The following is a 16,958-nucleotide window of genomic DNA, read 5'->3' on the forward strand; positions in this document are numbered from 1 at the left end:
ACAAATACTTTCAGAAACGCCTTCCAGACACTTAAATCTATACTCGATGTTAACAAATTTCTCTTCTTCAGAAACGCTTTCCTTGCCATTGCCAGTCTACATTTGATATCCTCTCTACTTCGACCATCATCAGTTATTTTACTCCCCAAATAGCAAAACTCCTTTACTACTTTAAGTGTCTCATTTCCTAATCTAATCCCCTCAGCATCACCCGATTTAATTTGACTACATTCCATTATCCTCGTTTTGTTTTTGTTGATGTTCATCTTATATCCTCCTTTCAAGACACTGTCCATTCCGTTCAACTGCTCTTCCAAGTTCTTTGCTGGTTCTGACAGAATTACAATGTCATCGGTGAACCTCAAAGTTTTTACTTCTTCTCCATGAATTTTAATACCTACTCCGAATTTTTCTTTTGTTTCCCTTACTGCTTGCTCAATATACAGATTGAATAACATCGGGGAGAGGCTACAACCCTGTCTCACTCCTTTCCCAACCACTGCTTCCCTTTCATGCCCCTCGACTCTTATAACTGCCATCTGGTTTCTGTACAAATTGTAAATAGCCTTTCGCTCCCTGTATTTTACCCCTTCCACCTTCAGAATTTGAAAGGGAGTATTCCAGTTAACGTTGTCAAAAGCTTTCTCGAAGTCTACAAATGCTAGAAACGTAGGTTTGCCTTTTCTTAATCTTTCTTCCAAGATAAGTCGTAAGGTTAGTATTGCCTCACGTGTTCCAACATTTCTACGGAATCCAAACTGATCTTCCCCGAGGTCCGCTTCTACCAGTTTTTCCACTCGTCTGTAAATAATTCGCGTTAGTATTTTGCAGCTGTGACTTATTAAACTGATAGTTCGGTAATTTTCACATCTGTCAACACCTGCTTTCTTTGGTATTGGAATTATTATATTCTTCTTGAAGTCTGTGGGTATTTCGCCTGTCTCATACATCTTGCTCACCAGATGGTAGAGTTTTGTCATGACTGGCTCTCCCAAGGCCATCAGTAGTTCTAATGGAATGTTGTCTACTACCGGGGCCTTGTTTCGACTCAGGTCTTTCAGTGCTCTGTCAAACTCTTCACGCAGTATCTTATCTCCCATTTCATCTTCATCTACATCCTCTTCCATTTCCATAATACTGTCCTCGAGTACATCGCCCTTGTATAAACCCTCTATATACTCCTTCCACCTTTCTGCCTTCCCTTCTTTGCTTAGAACTGGGTTGCCATCTGAGCTCTTGATATTCATACAAGTGGTTCTCTTCTCTCCAAAGGTCTCTTTAATTTTCCTGTAGGCAGTATCTATCTTACCCCTAGTGAGACAAGCCTCTACATCCTTACATTTGTCCTCTAGCCATCCCTGCTTAGCCATTTTGCACTTTCTGTCGATCTCATTTTTGAGACGTTTGTATTCCCTTTTGCCTGCTTCATTTACTGCATTTTTATATTTTCGCCTTTCATCAATTAAATTCAATATTTCTTCTGTTACCCAAGGATTTCTATTAGCCCTCGTCTTTTTACCTACTTGATCCTCTGCTGCCTTCACTACTTCATCCCTCAGAGCTACCCATTCTTCTTCTACTGTATTTCTTTCCCCCATTCCTGTCAATTGTTCCCTTATGCTCTCCCTGAAACTCTCTACAACCTCTGGTTCTTTCAGTTTATCCAGGTCCCACCTTTTTGCAGTTTCTTCACTTTCAATCTGCAGTTCATAACCAATAGATTGTGGTCAGAATCCACATCTGCCCCTGGAAATGTCTTACAATTTAAAACCTGGTTCCTAAATCTCTGTCTTACCATAATATAATCTATCTGATACCTATTAGTATCTCCAGGATTCTTCCAGGTATACAACCTTCTTTTATGATTCTTGAACCAAGTGTTAGCAATGATTAAGTTATGCTCTGTGCAAAATTCTACAAGGCGGCTTCCTCTTTCATTTCTTAGCCCCAATCCATATTCACCTACTATGTTTCCTTCTCTCCCTTTTCCTACTGACGAATTGCAGTCACCCATGACTATTAAATTTTCGTCTCCCTTCACTACCTGAATAATTTCTTTTATCTCGTCATACATTTAATCTATTTCTTCATCATGTGCAGAGCTAGTTGGCATATAAACTTGTACTACTGTAGTAGGCATGGGCTTTGTGTCTATCTTGGCCACAATAATGCGTTCACTATGCTGTTTGTAGTAGCTAACCCGCACTCCTATTTTTTTATTCATTATTACACCTACTCCTGCATTACCCCTATTTGATTTTGTATTTATAACCCTGTAATCACCTGACCAAAAGTCTTGTTCCTCCTGCCACCGAACTTCACTAATTCCCACTATATCTAACTTTAACCTATCCATTTCCCTTTTTAAATTTTCTAACCTACCTGCCCGATTAAGGGATCTGACATTCCACGCTCCGATCCGTAGAATGCCAGTTTTCTTTCTCCTGATAACGACGTCCTCTTGAGTAGTCCCCGCCCGGTGATCCGAATGGGGGACTATTTTACCTCCGGAATATTTTACCCAAGAGGACGCCATCATCATTTAATCATACAGTAAAGCTGCATGTCGTCGGGAAAAATTACGGCTGTAGTTTCCCCTTGCTTTCAGCCGTTCGCAGTACCAGCACAGCAAGGCCGTTTTGGTTAATGTTACAAGGCCAGATCAGTCAATCATCCAGACTGTTGCCCCTGCAACTACTGAAAAGGCTGCTGCCCCTCTTCAGGAACCACATGTTTGTCTGGCCTCTCAACAGAAACCCCTCCGTTGTGGTTGCACCTACGGTACGGCCATCTGTATCGCTGAGGCACGCAAGCCTCCCCACCAACGGCAAGGTCCATGGTTCATGGGGGAAGAGCGAGTGTCAGGATCATATTAGCCACATATCGACCTTGTCTGTCAGTTGTCTCATTGACAGAGATCGTCATGTATGAATCGCCCATATCTTCCCTTATCCTACTCAATGTATTTTCATATAAAGTACCTAAATAGTTCTTTCTCAGTGTGGATTTTGATGGAATGCTGCGGTGACAGTATTTCTGTAGAAAACTTTTGAAATGGCTAGTTTCAACTGCATTGAATGGTATGTTTGCTACGACAGTGGCTCGACACAGGTCACGATGAAATTCCGTTCACGTTTGTTTCGTGTTTGATTTATTTTTTAAATGTGCCCGATGTTTAATCCCTGCAACATTCTGGCTTAAATGCGACCACTGTTCGGAATGTACCTAAAAACAAAAAGAAATGAGAAATACTTTGTGGAAGAATTTATGCAACAGTCTGTTCCGACAGGGCAGAAAGGCGCCGAGGCAGTTCACAAGGCTCCTCCGTGCCCTGCCCGCCCATTTGACGGTTCAGAGCGAGCGACAACGCTCTGGGGAGCAGGGCGGCCTGGAACAGTTTGGTGTATGCTGTCGTCGTCTGTCTTACGATTGGCGTTCACGCATGCAGACAAAAAAGTTGTCATTCAATTACTGTTTTCCACGTAGCCAGGAAGACGAGAAGGGTAATTTTAGTCATACAAATTTTATTCGACTGTATTTTTAAACATTAGATACAGTCAGGTTGTAACATGAAATTAGGTATTTTTAGGATTTTTAAAAATGAGGTACAATCAGGTTCTAACATGAAATTAGGTATTTTAGGTACAATAAAATTACAATTTTTGATAAAATATTTGCTTAATTCTTAGCTGGGAAGACCACGAGAGAATGTTAGTCATAAACAGTTTTATTTAATTGGATTTTTAAAATTTAGGTACAATCAGGTACTAACCTGAAACTAGATATTTATAGGTGCTATAAAATTAGCGTTTTCGATCATAAATTCGCGTAATTCGTGTATGAGAAACTTTTATTGCCTTTATTTAATGAGGAACAAAATAGCTTTTTACCTAAAATGCGAGGTCTATTTATAACTGTGTTACTTGTCTTAATGATGCGAACCATTGACTTAAGATCGCACCTCTTAAAGAGTAACACTACTGTAGGATTTTCAAAAAATCATTTCTTAGTGTCGGCTGGAGGGGCTACAGTCAGGAACCGCGCGAGCGCTACGGTCGCAGGTTCGAATCCTTCCTCGGGCATGGATGTGTGTGATGTCCTTAGCTTAGCTAGGTTTAAGTAGTTCTCCGTTCTAGGGGATTGATGACCTCAGCAGTTAAGTCTCATAGTGCTCAGAGCCATTTGAACCATTTATTAGTGGCTTACAGGATGCTTTTAACCTTCTAAAATATGAGGCAAAAAGTCTAATTCCTGAAAAAAAATTGTGTTATGGAATTGAGAGCTACTCCTCTAGCGCCTCGGATGATCAAAACGGCCTACCCGCGCCAACTCGATAACCCCCATAGTGTCTGGGTATAGTTAGAAGCATTTTTAAACAATAATATTTTAACTAGGCGTCAGCAAGCGACACTACGTGAACAATAAAGTCAATTCTTTCGCTTAGAATCTTAGTTTTTGTGTACAGTAACGACTTTTGATAGTTTATATCTGACCTTATAGTATACAGTTTCGTCTTTCAGGTAAGAATGAGGGGCAAGAAAGTGTACTCAGGCAGAAAATGTACGAAAACAACGCATCCAACGTGTCGTCGAAGCAGCATGTCATGAAAGCGTCCAAAGAATAGACACGATGCTGAGAGCAGCTATAAATCAGTCAATGCCCCTGTTCAGAAGTTGAAAGAAAGTGACCAGGACTTTGAAGTGAATTACGGATTGAGCTGTAGGATTATAAACTTTCCTGGCGTTTTCGCTGGTATTTCTCAATACGTGAAATGTAAAATGCACTATGCAGATATCACGTTGCAAGAACGAAGTCCTCTACGCTTTAAGTTTCACAATAATTATTGTTGCCCAAACTGCCCAGAAGGTGTTATACCACGCAGTAAGCTTACTCGGAACGCATGAGACCAACCGTCAAATCGTCCTAGCAGTACGCCTGCTTGCCGGTCGCGGTGGTCGAGCGGGTTCTAGGCGCTTCAGTCCGGAACCGCGCTGCTGCTACGGTCGCAGGTTCGAACCCTGCCTCGGGCATGGATGTGAGTGATGTCCTAAGGTTAGTTAGGTTTAAGTATTTCTAAGTTCTAGGGGACTGATGACCACAGCTGTTAACTCCCATAGTGCTCAGAGCCATTTGAACTATTTTGAGTACGCCTGCTCGGAGTGAGGCTGAACGGAATTTTAATTTTTATGTGTTCATGGAATTGCCACGGCCGATATTTCAACGTTCTTTGTTAAGCTAGTGGATCCGATTTCGATCGCAATGAGAACAGTACGACAGGCTAGTCCAGCGATAGCAGATTAATAGCTACAGTTTTGTAAAAGCAGAATTTCAAAACTTCGGACGACTTGTTTTTGGTATATGATTTTTCAAAATGCACGCAGTGTAAATCCAACATTTTCAACCTTTTTATTTGAAAATAGTATTTCAAAGTGTACCTCGTCGGGGATTTTCGATTACTGTAGTTAACTGAAACAATATTTATTAACAAATGACTGTCCTTTTTTGGTGACAATCGAACGACAATATTCAAACAGTCGCCAATTATACACAAATCTATATTTCTAATGTCCCCTTACAATGCTCACTAGCTACATTTATTTAGATTACGTAGATTTTTTTTTCTATTTTCCAGATTCAAATTGGCACCAGTTAAAGAGGGTACCACAGTTCGTCTCACATTCAATATGCGTCCAGTGTCGTCGTTTCATAATATTTTCAGACAAGAATGTTTCGTAATGTATTTAAGTATATTCTCAAAAACTACCCCAAGTAATTATTTCTCTATCACATTTGCTTCTGTCACAAAAAATTGTCAACAAAACACTTTTTGCCGTTACAGCGGTGTTACATCTCAAGGAGTCGATTATGTCTGCATCTGAACGTTTGAGCCGCGCTGAGTGGACGCGCGGTTAGAGGTGCCATGTCACGGATTGCGCGGCCCCTCCCGCCCGAGGTTCGAGTCCTCCATCGGGCATGGGTGTGTGTGTGTTGTTCTTAGCACAAGTTAGTTTAAGTAGTGTGTAATTCTAGGGACCGATGACCTCAGCAGTTTGCTCCCTTAGGAATTCACACATTTTTTTTAAAGTTTGAAATTCGGCCCCCAGCACAATCGCTCAGTGATATAGGTAGCACGATAATTTATTTGAACACCTACCACGCATACCTATACATCGAAAACACTTAAATCGCGTGGTTAAATAATTCAGGTGTTTATCTTTTCAGTCCTCCTCTTAAAATTTACTTTAATGGACTGGGCCAACTTTAATTATCCATTTATATTCCATGGGTAGGTAGGCTGAACTATGGTACAGCCTCGCTAATCCGACTTTGGGTGGTCCGACTCACCTCTTAGCCCGACCGTCCCATTCCCACTGTTTACCTACACGAGCCACTGCTGCAGTCAGTACTGGACTTGTCGATGACTCATCGTCTGCGGTGTGGATCAGCAGACAGTTGATTGTAGCTAGGTGCAACATTTCGAGCACTTTTAGATCAAACTCGATCAATAAGTGTTATTGCGCACACGCTTTTTAATAAATTAGTGACAACGCTGTTGTTACATATTAAAGATGTAAAACTAAATGGCACAAACTAAACGTAAACATGTGATGCTATCTTTACAAGTGGGCGATGAGTCCAGCGACATGATCAGCACAGCTGATGTCGACTGCACAACGGAAGCAGAGTTAACTGACGACCAACTCACTGACGCTGTAACCCGAACAACCGATGAGGACGAGAAAGATGACGACAACGAAAACAATAAATCTAAGACTCGAGTATCTTATACAGATGCGTTTGGTGTGGCCCTTCAGTACATCGAAAAAATCTCTTGTGGTGTCACCGCCAGACACCACACTTGCTAGGTGGTAGCCTTTAAATCGGCCGCGGTCCGTTAGTATACGTCGGACCCGCCTGTCGCCACCATCAGTGATTGCAGACCGAGCGCCGCCACACGACAGGTCTAGTCTAGAGAGACTCCCTTAGCACTCGCCCAAGTTGGACAGCCGACTTTGCCAGCGATAGTTCACTGTCTACATATGCTCTCATTTGCCGAGACGACAGTTTAGCATAGCGTTCAGCTACGTCATTTGCTACGACCTAGCAAGGCGCCGTATTCAGTTACTATTCTGAACAGATAATATTGTGAATCATGTACCGTCAAGAGCGACGTTCATCATTAATGGAATAAAGTTAAGTATGAAACTAATTACGTCCGATTTCTGAATTCTAATTCCTTGTCATGTTCCAGACCTCACGTCAGTAGAGTCCCCTCCTCACGCCAGCCTGCGTGAGCTAAAACGCGTGCATTTCGGCCTCCACTAGTAACACGGTGTTGGGCTCTTCTGCCAACATATCTCTAGTCTACCCCGATAGATATTTAGTGGATTAGGAAATGGCGGAACACAGCGGCTAAACCAAAGTTGGCGTCTGCTAAGCAAAAGGACATTACAGGCTTTCATCTCCCTAGTTGCAACAAGAACTTTTTTTTTTTTTACTGTGTAGTTTTTCACGCTTTAAACAGTTAAGTGCAAATCAGTTGTCTGCCAATGCAGTACTGGAATAAGGTATGTTGAGATGTTAAACTTTCAGTCGCAGTACCATTATATTACCGTACGATACAGATGTAATCTACAATATGCGAGCTTCTGTAAACTTCACTTCCGTATAAGATTTTTTAGTGGGTGACTATTTTTGTTTCGTTTTGTTACTGTTTTAACAAGGAACAATGCTTCAGACAGTATTTCAAGTTGAACATTACAGTTATGCTGTACTGCATTGTAATATTAAGGGCCAACAAAAGTGTTCATCTGATAATCCAGCCTTTTTTGCGTTCCGGCCATGCTCCCGGTCCTGTACTAGACGCATTAGCGAGGTTCTACTGCACTACAGTCGTGAAGATGCACTGTATTGTGTTTGCACCTATATTTCTCAAGCGGATGTTAATTCACATCGCTACGCAAGCTAAGTTCCTACGCAGTGTCGAATAGATGCTTTTAAATGTGGAAGCAACGAGTCACGCGCCAGGCAGGCGTGCCGCTTTCCACCGTTTCCGCAAAGGCATTCCGCGCATGCGCACTCGCACTCGGCCCGTCCGACAATCGATTTCTCCTGACCTCGGGCAGCACAGCGCCGGCGAGACATCAGCGATATTGTTGTTCACCGTGCCGCGTCAGCTATTTCTCCGGGCGGCAGCCAATCAGATAATTGCGTCGGCGGGTAGTGTGGGGCGTTAATTATAACTCGGGCCACGCGACAGGCGCGCGCACCAGTGGGTGCCGGGAGGCGGCGCCGGCCGGGCCACGGAGTCGCGCATGGCGCAGGCTCATGCTTCGCCGCGCTTCTTCACGCTGGCGGTCGGCACGCTTGCCGTCTACCTAATGGCGACGGGCGTCGCGATGATGGCGCGAGGCACCTACCCGTACCGCGATCGCAGCGCTGATACCACCAGCAACGCAATGCATCTCCTGCGCTCCTTACTCGGAGTGCTACTGCTTCTCATCGCCGTAGTCGTGCATGTCTTCACCAGCGGAGGTTAACTCTTCTTCGCGGCGTGATGTCCTCGCAGACGGGCGACAACGATTGCTGCTGGCGTCATCGTCATTGAGATCTGTTCTGTTTCCGGTGGTGCACTGCGAAGTTCAACAGCTCAGAAGAGCTCTCCGAAAGGTACCTTCTTCAGTTACGAGATCTCGAAACCATACGTCTTGCAACATCTGTACGCGGTCTCCTCCACTCAGATGTTCGTGCAACAAGTGTAACCTTTCATTGTAGCCGTGTATGGCATTATCACGCTCGTCAACATATTTTTACCTTGCACGTTAACAGGGAACGAGTGTAAATTCGTCAATGGCAAGTCACGTGTGCTATCCATCCTTAGCTTTCGACAATAGTAAACATCCTGCCAGTACATGTCCTCGCGAGAAGCAGCCAACGCCTTGTTTTGTTTTCCACTTTTCTTTTGTCATTCTGTGTTCGCTAGAATCCGTACAATAGCTTTAACATTATGTATAGTATTACGTCCACTATTTATTTTAAAAGTAGCATTTAAAGATGCATCTTTGTCAGCCGGTCCTTGCCTTTTTGTTTCCTGCTGAAAGTTTCCAGTAGTGAATCAGTTGTTACATTTTGACCGAGACCGTTCAGGGTATAGCGCTATATCTATACCACGGCGTTGACACTTGTGGCTTCTCGAGCACGTCATACTTGTTAGCCGCTACGACGTAATCTGTAGGTAACGATCGAAATTCTCTGAAGCGTTACGCAATAGGGCATGTTTCGTTCTTAAAGCGAAGCTTGTTGCCGAATCAGGCCAGTAAAACAGCTGAGTTTTCTGAAACAAATTAGTACAATTTTCTGCGTTATTTTATTTTCGAGAAAGTATTGTTACCATTAAGCCATTCACTAGACGCTGTCAGCTGGTGACAATGTAGTAGTAAATTATGTTTGGCATCAAAAGCAGCTGTATATACGGATGCTGTTTCATGCATGCGGCGTAGAGTTCTCGACGCACTCTTGTAAACGAGTTTTCCAAGTGGATGCCTGGCACCACGCCAACTAGATCACGCTGCGGCAATGCCAAGGCGCTCTGGTCTTAGTAGTAGATGTGCGTACTCTACCGTTTCCGTGGCTCTCACATATTCTTGTTCAATAATATGGATTTTCTTCCTCCGCCTTAAAAAGTCAGTCGAGCCCTGCAACTTAGTATATCATCTAGTATTTCTACATACAACAATGCAGTCATAAAACTAATAGCGGTACAAAGTAAATGCCTTCATCTTCTGTCTATGTGTGCTACAATTTCTTCGCCTGTTGTCTTTAAAATTTCACTTGCCTCTGCATTAATAGTTAACGGTTTATTAATCCCGTCAGTCGTGTGGGTATATCGAGTTACTGCATCTAATTCATCCTGCCAGTGAAGGCTGATGACCAGTACAAATGAGGTCAGAGTAACGTGTTACCAAACAGTTTCGTAATTAATTTTGTAAGTAACATATCGATCATAAGTTATCCATAAAAACTGAAACAGAAGCAGGAATCACGATACTGTGTAACTTTGTGTTCTGAGTTACGCTAAAAATGCTCCTTGTTAAAGCCTGTATAATTTGTTAAATTTTTTTACGTCAAAGCAAGGCAGCTGTACCCAGCTTAGTAATAATTTTCTCCCAGAAATATAAAATACTTAATTTTTCAGTTGCCTATGAACATATTAACATTTCTTGAAGTGTACTTGTGTTTTCTGCTTTCTTGTCCCTACCCATTATAGCGCAATGCGTTGTGTTCACTACCACCCAGGTCCTAATTTTTGCGATTGTGGCTACACATACATACCTTACATATGTCAACATACACTTTCTGTGAAGGATTTCTGAAAAGTTCGCAGAAAAGTTTTGAGGATCGCTTTCCCCTTAGCTGTAGGAAACACAAACATCATCAGTATTATTTTCTCGCCGCTGCTTAAAATGTTCGACAAACGTGGCTTTTTATATGTCAACTACCCTCCGAGCACTAATTCACTCGAGGGCAGAAATCGTTGGCAACTGCTAAGCAGTGTGCAGTTATAGAATATAGTTAATACTGACTGAAATTTTACCTTTCTGTGCCATCATGAATTGTTTTCCTTGTCTTCTGCCTATTACCGTTGTTTGCTCGTCGTGTTTAATTTTTTGTAATATGAAATCGATCAAAAACCATGAGTTATGTTTAAAAATTACAAACAGATCAGGGAACCTATCAAAATACGAGTGAAATTGATAACTGATCTGAACATTGTTCTGAACCGGCAACCGTTTCTTCTTTGTTGCCTATACCACTTACAATCGCACGAAAGACTTACCGTAAGCTGTGAACTATCTTTCTTTCTCTTATTCATAAAACCTATATCTTCTCCGTATTGCACTGTTTGTACTTAATGTTTGGTCGTGCTAGGCAGAAATAATAAACCAATATTATTCCACAATTCCGTTTGCACTGTTCTTCTCAAGGTTTACGTTATGGATTAGTGACACAACATTTACATACGTTACTAAGATTTGCACTAAATGAAGTCTGGTGATAAACCAGTTCGCAAAGATTTAAAAAATAGTTTTTAAAATGGAGGCTGGCCTCCATGATTTATAGGAGACATATACGAAATATATTTCCCAATTTGAATGTTGAGCAAATTAAATTATTATGTTATTGCATTGCTGTGGAATATTTACCGACATTTTAAAAATCGTACGCTTACAGAATTACAGTTATCAACAGACTGTACTGTATATATTGATACTTTTCATCAGAAACATACGTTTTTAGTATAATTGTTCCTTGATTGTTATGACGTGTGTAATGTTTGCGTAGTTCATACTAAGAAAGAGTAGCTTTTGTGACTTCATGTTATCTCATTAAATCTGTTTAAGTCGTTAGTGTTTAACATTACTCTGTAACTGATCATGTTTCTACACCAAAGTTAAAGTACAAGTGGTTGTTGCTATTTGTTATAAAAGAGATGATCTGTGTTGTTAATTAATATAGTCTACGTTACGCATTTATGTTGTTATTGCACTAAAAAGTATTATGTTTCATAAACAAATTACTTTCATGTTAATTAATGGCATCAGTGGATTGCAGAACTTTAATTATTGTTATGTGATAACAAACTTTTCATTGTTTACTGTGCCTTCTGTCTTTGCAATTTACGGAGATATCAAAATAAATGTTTAGATTTTGGAGAAAAATGTAAAATTTTCCCTTGCAGATTTCCACCAATATTCTTTTTATGTTACGTCAATATTTTTCATGTTTTCCATTTAAATTTGCCCGCATTACAGTAAGTGAAACTATTTTTAAAGTTATCCAAAGTGCTGTAACATTACTACTCGTACACAGTATATATTTAAATCTTACTACTCGTACACAGTATATATTTAAATCTTAATAGTATAATCTGCTCGTTTTTTTCTACACAAATTTTCGTAGACTGTAGCGGTCAGCACGAAAAGTATGCGAAAAACTTTTCCCAATTCCTTCACGCAGTGCTGCCAAGAATAGATATGGGACCTGCACGTTTTCACAACCTGCCGATTTAGTAATGATATTTAATTAAGTGGTTAGCGCAACTATAGCTGAAGCGGTTTGTCCAAGGTGTGAATCGCGGCTGCAATGACACAGGAACACACCCGTTACGTTCGCAGTCTACTGAGAACTTGGATGGAGTCGTGGATGGCGCCTGCGATGACACATGGACACACCCATTATGTTCGCAAACTACTTGAAACGTCACGCAACAAACAAACACAGTCTATGTTAGCGCCATTGTGCCAGCGATACAGCACAAAGATTATAACCCCATTGTTTGCTAGATGGCTGCAGTGTTCAGCCGCGTCCGCAAAGAAGCGGAGTCGAAAGAAAACTTCCGCTAATGTTAGTGCTGTTCTGATCTTGTTTCTAAAGCATCTACCCCAAAACAATTTTTTTCAGCTTGGAATATGAACTAAACAAAGAATTTTACGACTTATTTGGTACACCTAGCTACGTTAGTAGTTCACGTCTGGATAGGGTTGCCAATTCAAGCTTGGACCTTGTCTGGACACTGTGATATGGTTGTGTAGAAATGGAGTAAAAATGTATTTAATATAATTACTTTTTATTTAGAACACAATAACATGGAACTTGTTGCGGCAGAAGTAGCTGGTGCACCATATTTTTCGGAAGGTTTCATCTTTTTCAGGGAGGCTTGTTTCCCTTTTACGTATTTATAAAACTCCACACAAGTCAGCTTGTAGTTAAACTGGCACTGTAAGATTGATTCCACAGGCCCTGGCAACAGTCGATTTCTTTCATCGGTCCACTGGGCCGGCATCAGCGAAAATACTCTTTCCACAGTGGCGTTGTGTGCGGGAATAGTAAATACTCGCATAATTTTAGAGGTTGGCATTTGCGTTCAGGATTTGCGGTTTCCTTAAGAAAGCAATTTCACCTTTCTTCCATGGAGTGCTTAGACTTACATTCTTCCGAGTCGTGCTTTAGTTTATAGCAAGATCTTCCAATATCTATATTTCTGTAAAAAAATTGTCGCCTGAAATCTTCACACCATTTTTCATCAGGTATATAATAGTGTTTTTAATGATCACCCAATCTGGGGTTTCAGATAGCGTCGTCGGATCAAATACTTAATATTATTGAAAGAAATAGCCCATTTCCCTAAGTCATCGAACATTATGATGTATTTTCGTTCGTTGTCAAAGTATTCACCCCTAGCGATATGTGTGTGATGATAACCTTCCGTTTTCATTTTTCTAAATAGACAAACTGCTCTCTCGCTGGCAAATGCAAAACTGGTCTGCTTAAAATAACCAAGAATCAGTTATGCAACACATACGTAAAAAGATATTTCAAAGATAACAGAAAACTTATTGTACAAGCAATTATTAATTTTATGCATAGTGGTATACGTATGTATTAACCGCAGATTCTGCAGTATTTAAACCACGGAACTGTTCGAGAAGCGATGGAAGGCGCACAAAAGTTGCTGAATGCTGTGTAGAGGTAAGTGCTATTTTTTTATTATTATTCTGCGAAAACGAATGCTTAGCTGTGTTATACTGAATTGCTATACATTCGACGAATTCGTAATTTATCTCGAGTAGCTCTTACATATACGGCGAAAGTTCTGAGGACAAATTTTTTTTCAGTAAAATTAGTAAGTTGTGTAAAACGTCAAGTTTGGTTGGCTATGGAAGAACGAACGATTAGGTACTTTAAAAGTGGTGATTAAAGACCGTAGTGCTTTAAATTCATTCAAGACTTCCAAATTCCTGGAGAACATTGATTGTTAATAAAATCCTGTTTTCATATCGCTTCATGTTCGAGAACGAGCTGGCAAAAAGTTTTAGAATTTTTAAACAATGGAATTAAAAATTTTCGAATTTTTAAACAATGGTATTAAAAATTCTAAAAGAAATTGCCAGTTCGTTTTCGAACAAAAAAGCAAATGGAATTAAATTTGCTTAAGCAAATGGAATTAAAACTTCTAAAAAGTTTTACCAGTTCGTTCAAGAACGTGAAGTGATATGAAAACAAGATTTCACTAACAATCAATGTTCTCGAGGAATTTAAAAGTCTTGAATGAATTTAAAGCACTCCAGTCTTTAATAACCACTTTGCTAAAGATATACTTTTTGCTGCCACAAAAGTTTCGACATATTTAAAGAAGACCCACGATACTGGTCACGGCAGACGTATTAATTGTCAATAATTTTCTTGTAATATCAATTCTAATATAATTTTTAAGATGTACCAAATGTTAGTGTGAAACTGAAACTTTTGACTCGACATGTGCAGTTTCGCTTGTAGAGGTAGAAGTCTGGGTTATGTCTGTTACTTTTCAAGTTACAGAGGGAAAACATGTTTTAAATATGAATGTGTGTAATGTTGCCTTGTGCTTTGCCAGATTCAGAGTCACAGGAAAGTTTCCTAAAAAACTGAGATTGCGACGAAAAAACCGATATTACTACGAGGTTAATAAGGAAATGATCATCGAAACGATACAGAAAAGTCGTAGCCAGGATTTTGTCGAAGGGGGAGTCTGATTTGTTAGAGAGGACCTTAAAAACACTCAAGTTTCTTCATTTATTCTAAAACCTTCCATAAAGAACGATAAACCATTTTATTTGACCATGATCTCGGGGTTTTCACCAAACAGAGTTATAATCTCCTTACGTAGTAGTGTTGCATTTTCGGAAACCATTACGAATCAGACATACTCCAATCTCCCTTCGCCTTCCAATGTCATTTTACACACTTTTTTTTTTTCAATCTGAATTTTGGCTGAGGAAGTGATCAGCAATAGCCGTGCTCAAATTTTTTTGGGACGCTGTGATTATTTCCGACAGGGCTGTTGGAATTAAGAGTTCTGTGTTCGACAGAGAACCTAGAACAACTTTTTGTGGCGAAAATGCAAAGGATGTAAAATTATTCAGCCGTACAATGTCCCGCCAAACTAATGAGCCTAAATGAGAAGAATTCAGATTATTATTTATTTGTCTTGTGATTTTTGGTTCTAGGAGTCTTCGAAGAGATGTTCGGCTCCACTTCATGCTGCTCATTTCATTTAAGCACAGAGGTTGCATATTGAAGGAAATTGGAATCTGTCACGGAAGAAAGGAATTCAGCGGGAAGTGGCTGTGGCCTATATTAAGGGACCAGTTCCGGAATTTGCGTAGACTGAAAGTGGGAAACCATAGGAAACGATTTTCAAAGTTGCCGGCAAACGGATTCGAACCATCTCGCCTAGCGAATCCACTGATTGATAACTTAGCGGCTAATCGCACAGAGCTACCCCTATCGGTGGAGAATTTGGAAAACTGGTGGTGGTACATTGTTGTTGTGGCACATTCTTTTTAAAAAACTAAAATACATCACAACAAAAGTAGGAATTCTGATAGTGAGTGTTTTTCCTATAACTGTGCATGTGTGGTCGTTTGACAGTGCATGACTGCTGAAAATTGTAAGATTTGATTGTGCATGGATTGCTGGCTTCATTTAGAGTGTAATAGATTTTGGATGAAACTGTGGTAGGGGGGGGGGGGGGGGAGGAGTGCAGTCGGGCAGTCCGCCGAAAAACTTTTTACAGACGAATAAATTACAGAATGTGCTGTCATCACACACTTTTTCTGCTCTTCACAAACCTCCTCCCCCACCCCCTCCTCTTTCGCTCCCTATCGCAACTGGTTTCCATTACTGAATTCTGCCCTGATGAGCAGATTGTACGATGTTTTGCCATTTGCTGCTAATGATAGAATCCTCAGCAAATTTGTTAAAGAAATGCAGCCATCGTCGTTTGGACGATTTTTTTGTTGATGAACGCGGATTTGAAGTGACAACGACAAATGCAAGTGTATTTTTTTGCACTGCTTTTAGTTTAAATGGGAACGCTTACATTAATTTCAAACTGCAAGTAAGAACTGAAGTGATTAACAAAACAAAAACGGAGCTCAAGTGAGGTCAACAGTATACAGTAGTTGGTGCTGGCCAGTAGGGCTGGGCGAGGCGTTAGCCGATGGTGTTATCGATATATAGATAATTTAAATCTGTCATTGGCATTTTTGACTATCGATAATGCGTATCCCTTTTTCACCTTATGATTGAAAGTCGAAATGTCTTCCAATTTCACTATACGGCAACGAGGTCGTGTGGTGATAGAGGGGGGAGGGGGTCCGGACCCCCCATTGACTTCTTCCTTGTACGTCCTTGGTTGTAGTATTCAACATGGACTGTGTAACGAAACACAAAAGAATGCGTTACCGCGTTTTGTTCTTAATTCACTAGTCTACATATGGTAGCTCAGAAAACTACTTTTTAGAAACGAAACCACATTTGTCTGCAGAAAAATATTGTGATCTGTTAGGTCAGAAACAGTCCAGTTAAATCCTTTCGTCGGGAAGGTCGCAGTTCGTAGTAATAGACGGCAAATCATCGAGTAAAACTGAAGTGATATCAGGTGTTCCCCAGGGAAGCGTCCTGGGACCTCTGCTGTTCCTGATCTATATAAATAATCTGGGTGACAATCTGAGCAGTTCTCTTAGGTTGTTAGCATATGATGCTGTAATTTGCCGTCTGGTAAGGTCATCCGAAGATCAGTATCAGTTGCAAAGCGATTTAGAAAAGATTGCTGTATTGTGTGGCAGGTGGCAGTTGACGCTAAATAACGAAAAGTGTGAGGTGATCCACATGAGTTTCAAAAGAAATCCGTTGGAATTCGATTACTCGATACATAGTACAATTCTCAAGGCTGTCAATTCAACTAAGTACCTGGGCGTTAAAATTACGAACAACTTCAGTTGGAAAGTCCACATAGATAACATTGTGGGGAAGGCGAGCCAAAGGTTGCGTTTCATTGGCAGGACACTTAGAAGATGCATGAAGTCCACTAAAGAGACAGCTTCCACTACATTCATTCGTCCTCTGTTAGAATA

The sequence above is a fragment of the Schistocerca nitens genome, chromosome 8, assembly GCF_023898315.1.
Source record: "Schistocerca nitens isolate TAMUIC-IGC-003100 chromosome 8, iqSchNite1.1, whole genome shotgun sequence".
Taxonomy (NCBI): domain Eukaryota; kingdom Metazoa; phylum Arthropoda; class Insecta; order Orthoptera; family Acrididae; genus Schistocerca; species Schistocerca nitens.